The sequence below is a fragment of the Mizuhopecten yessoensis genome, unplaced genomic scaffold, assembly GCF_002113885.1.
Source record: "Mizuhopecten yessoensis strain PY_sf001 unplaced genomic scaffold, ASM211388v2 scaffold4849, whole genome shotgun sequence".
NCBI lineage: Eukaryota > Metazoa > Mollusca > Bivalvia > Pectinida > Pectinidae > Mizuhopecten > Mizuhopecten yessoensis.
Genome location: NW_018405752.1, coordinates 475,408 through 481,223, shown reverse-complemented (window position 1 = coordinate 481,223; position 5,816 = coordinate 475,408).

Below are 5,816 nucleotides of genomic sequence, written 5' to 3'. Positions count from 1 at the left end.
CTCTTCTTGGTTCTCTGCGGAGATTGTCTCCCTTTGCCTATATTCAAAATTATCGAAAACAACAAAATTTCAAATTCAAAAATGAAAAAAGGGGTCATAATTATGAATAAAGAGGTGTGCGAAAATTCATAAGTACGGTATATCTAGCCGGTTATGATGTAGACAAACTTAGAGTGGGGAGAAGTTAACGAAATGGACGTCACGGCCGTAAATTATTCCCTAGCTAATTAGACGTCGGCGCGGAATGAGATAGTAAATCCGTAGAGTGAGGCAAGGCGAACATCTTTTTGCCTTTTACTATTTTGGAAAATGTTTTCACATTGATTTAAACACTTCCTTCAGAAGAATTGAAAGACACATTTCTGACCGAGATTCAACGGTGAATTTATACGAAAGAAGAAATAGGCAGCTTTAGTTATTTATCATAGTGTAACTTAACAAAGCGATAGCTTTGTTACTTCACGGTAAATTGAATATTTGTGAGCAAGCTCAAAATCCTTTTATTTATTTGTAATTGACTTGAAATTTCATTTCTTTTATATATATATATTGGTTAACCAAAAACTATTGGGCGGGTCTGAAATATCCGGTTACGAAAATCTGGAAATTGTAACTTAAAAATGCATTTGGATTTTTCTAAGTGAATGAAGATTAGAATATGCGTCTCCAAATGTAATGATTTACGGGAAATCGGACAAATATCCCCTAGAGATACGTGTTAGCTTAGAATAGTTTTTTTTATGACTCAGTCATATTTAATATGTCTGCTAGATTGAGTAAAGTGTGTTGAGTTCACAGAATTTTTGATATTCTATACGTCTTCCTTGTACTAAATCGCCTTGTGTCGTCATCTCAGGACCAAAGATTTAAAAAAAAATTCATTCAGATATTAAAATTAATAACAATGATACAGCAAGGTAAACATGTTAGTGTATTGTAAGCTTGATATCCCGACTGCGAAAAACAATATTTACAGTTGTACAAGAGGTAAGGTTAGAAATTGAGAAGCAAAATATGTCAGTCTGAGATTCGAAATTATTACAAACTGATATCAAAATCAAAATCTCATTTTAAGTATGGACTTTTTCGATAAAACAAACCCGTTAAATTTTTTAAATGACATGTAATTAGGGTGATTAAGTTTGATTCACCTGAGGACAGGTGTGAGGTATGCAGGTGTACTGGGGGCTACTATACCCGGGTGGTGTTCTACGGTAGAAATATCCATGAGGTGTTGACATGGACGCATTCTTCGCCAGTCAAATGTCAAAATGTCGCGTCCTTCTGAGCTTCAAGTTGTAATTATTTATAGTTACACGTGACAATAGAAGCTATCGATGAACACCCCCAACACGGGGTGTCAGATAACGCGTGGAATCCTCGCGTGGTCCGGCGGATCGCCGTGTATTGACATGTAAAATGTAGGCATGCATGGTGGTCAGGAGGCCTAGGGGAGGGGGTGGCTTAAAGTGGAACCGGTCGNGGGGGGGGGGGGGGGGGGGGGATAAGGGGAGTTGAAGTCTGACATCAATATACAACTTTTGACATGTATGCCAACCGTCAATTCTTCGTTCATTTCCATTTGCGCGTATCGAAACGTATTTCTGACACCATGATTCCATGATATTGCGGTACAATTGTGATCGATTGTAGTCTGTTTTCATAGTAAATACACCCGAGGGGTGAACTTAACAAACACAACAAAATCTGCAGATCTTGTATAACAGAAATATACAACAACAAAGACGAGAAATAAATACATATTTAACGGACACTTTTCAAAATGATGTCATTCAAACTTTTAAGATAAGGTCTGTGTAACTGACACGACCTCGGGTTGTTTGTTTTCTTGTTGGCTATTTGAAACATATTTGTTACACGTGATTTGATTGGTTCATATTTTAGACTATGACTCTTGATATCTCTGAATCAGTTACGTAATTTTCACGAGAACTTTTATATACTTATTTTAATATAACGATTATTAATACACCTGTCATCAGGAATGCATGTCATTGCAATAATATCGTAAATATAGATATCTACGTAGTTCTCCGTATAGGGAACCTCAGGAATAATCACACATATCTATATCTATAGCTATTCTCCATAAATACCAATTGTCATTCGTCATCGTAGAGCTTGTTGAAATAATTGTTCCGGGGGATTGATGTCAATTGAATATTGTAACCACATCTGTTATCGATTGTCTTAATCCCAGAATAACGTGACCAATTCGCGACAATGCTAAAAATACCAAACTCGCGAAACCCGAATCCCTGTTTACGGCCTTTGGCACGTGAGAGATCGAAACATATCTCACCTTTAATAACTGTTAGGGCCAGTACCGGGTCAGCGTTGGAGACTCCAATTACACAAAAAAATAATGTTTTAATTTTCTACAAATTCCGGTTGTAAATAGATTTCTAAATATCCTGTTTCTATTCATAACGCTGCGTGTTAAACACACATGTTATGTCCCCGAGGCAAACGACTTATTCAATTGTCCATTTTGTCCAGTAAACAGGTTTCACTATTGAGAAAATTGCTTAGGAAAAGTATGTTGTTACTATTTGGAAACGTTAGAACAGGATACAGGTGCTCGAAATGATATTTATCACCTAGCAATTTTCGAGATTTACAGCGCGTACCGTATATACAACCCACGGATCAAGTGTACTCGTATGTACTTTCAGGTAAACGGTTTTCTCGTACTGATAAAAAATATGTCACATAAAATTCCAAGATATCTCAGTGCATATCAATTGAGATCGGCTAAAGTTCGTTCAAATTGACGAAGGCTTGTTAACACCGAATTGTAATCGTGAACTAATTGTAGTCGGATCAATTAGTCGTAATTACGGGCAGGTACTCCGTGTATTGTTCAAACTAGAATGATAAGTGTCGTATTCGAACCAAGCTTTGATTCGCGAGTTACTCAAATAACGTTAGCGTGTTCTTGCAAAGCATTTGTTAGCTTCTTAATTAAATTGAGTAAGTTTTCAACCCCAAGTTTTATTTAAGTGTTAATTAACGTTAATTCACTTTCAAATAAGAAGGGCTTCAAAACATTAATAATTTAACGAAACAGTTCAAATCGTTTTGTACTTATGTTCATTTAATGAATATTTTGTGCATCGAGTTCGTGAAAATTGGTTGGTGTATGCTAACAATTCGACTACAGATGGGATCTGAAATGTCAATATCAACAGGCGGCTATCTGTAATCAGATAGCCGTTCGTAAAGTACCGTTTTATAAAGAGAACATTTTATCAATTAGTCCAACCCCTATATATACAGTGTACTATGTACTCTAAGATAACAGAAATTAGTGCTAGAAGTCACTATCAGAGTGACACGTCTATAGCACATAGCATTGGTCGAGGAGACACATTCCATCAGTTTGTAGGACGCTATGATAGCACCCGAAAGGTTTTTTTTCTTTCTGGCAACATAGGGATTATCAAATAAATAAATATGCTAGCATCAAAATAGTGTTTGTGTGGTAGTGGTGGTAGGGGTTCATATACACGAGTTGTTAGGCTTAGTTCAGATTCTTCAACATACGTTTGGTCAACTGAACACCTTTGTTTTCAATGTAAAAATCAAGAATATCGACGAATATCCGGATTGGTTAAAACTTTTTAGAACATCATATATCCGTACTCTTCTGATTCCAGTACAATGTCCGGATTAATGAACAGGCTTATTTTATATTAATTCCTGATTCAGAGCTTACTGAGAAAGCGATGATTGTCCGGATATGATGATGTTCAGATTGGGTGAAGATTTACATTCAAAGTGGAAATGGAAATAATTGATGCTGATATCCATCACAGTAAGCTAACACACCACCAGAAATAATTGTAAATAAAAAATTGTACCAACAAATTTATGATAAAAAGCCTATTGTCACATTGCACACGGTTTTGTTTTACTGGTCCATTACTTTAGGTGCGGGGGTTTTACAAATCTAAATCCCAAATGTTTCTCATGACTGTTGTACTGGGCCCCTATATAGTACAGTGGTGTTGTATGTTTAAAGTACATTACTACAAGTGTCGAAACCTGGGGTTTTATTGTAGCGAGTGTATCACAGAGACCATCAACACGGCGACCCTCTATCTCACGAGATACATATATGTGGGTCATGAACCAGCGTTTTGACAATATGGGCCGAACAGATACACTTGTGACTACCATACATTCCGATGTTTACGCTTTGTTTTTGAATAAGATATTTACTTTGTGTCTTCCCACGTCCTTGTTTGAAACAGTAATATACAATATCGGGGTACTGTTCGCGCTATGAACACCTTCCCAAAGTCTCGGATAACGCGAACACCTCCAAAATAACTAAAGGAGATCCCACGCACTATACCATCAATAGAGTTGGACCCAGATAATACCAGTCTCACTTTTCACAACATTTGTTCGTTTATAGGTCTTCGCGTTATCACACTTGCTGATAAAATGGCGTTACACCAAAATTGTTCGGCTCCATTTCGGCCATTTTTCAGTAAGGCTCATACGGAATACTTTTAGAATTAGTTATTCACACATTGGAATCAATACCTGAACATTTCACACATCAGACATATCGATTGCTGCCTCACGGTCATTCGTGTGAAGATATCGGTTGGTCAAGTTCATCGCCGTTTCTGATAATGTGGTGTTGCTCCCAAACTCCAACACCATTTTATCCGTTGGTTTTTTGAATTTCTCACAGTTTTGATTACGCTGCACACCTGCTTCCAACAAAATCGCGAACTTGTTTATCTGTTCAGCACAAAACTTGTTGAATTCTCAATGACATATTGTTCTATCCTCGTTTTCGTTCGTTAATTTTAAATATCGAATGTGATTGTGAACTGTATTTATATATTTCATCAATTTAAGAGCAAAACAAACTGTTCAGGGGCTTAAAAATTTCAGGGTCAAAATGGTATTTTATAGTCCATGATCGTCATGTTCACGAAAGTGAAATCGGATCATACTGGTATATCTGTAGTCAAATCTCAGCGACCGGAATTGGCCTTGTAATTTTCTTTTCTTAGTGATTGCTTTTGGAGAACTGTAGAAATGTATTCTCTGTGGACTGGTATTTTTCTTAAGTCCATTATCCTTTTTACCAACCGACCTTAGGAAAATGGTGCTAATGCGTGATTGATCGAGCCAAGCCAAGTGTCCCATAAGGTCCAAACGTTTAACCGGCAAGTGACATTTTAGACGAAATGATGAATTAGATTTCGTGATAATTTATTTCAGAGCTAGATGCAGGCGTTAAGTACTTTCGGTTGTTGATTAATGTTACAGTGAATTTCAATTTAAAAAAACATCAGCATTTTCTGAATTCTTAAATACACACACACGTCAAAACTCAATTGTTTATGAAGAAAAATACAGTTTGTTTTGCTATTGTACAAACAGGTGGCGTTCTTATTGAAATAGTACACATTTCTTTGATAGAGAAAAGTGCAGTTCGTATAGAGTTACAAGGAAGAAGTAAACACAGGGCTTACCACTTCCGATATTTGATAATTTTGTGCTTGTGTAAGAGCTAAACCCACTCACTGTTATCTGGGCAGATTTTTATCAACATTTGAAAAGTTAAGCCGGTTTGTACGTGTTATCATACACAGCGACTGGTGTGCAGATCGAAGTATTTATAAGCAGTCGAAAGTGAATCTACTACATAACAAATGAATTAATTACTATTGGTCAATGTCTGTCTAGCTTCTCACGTGGTCCAGAATACGTCACCAGGTATATGCTTTGCCCAGGTAAGATATACGCTATGTAAATAAAGAAAACTT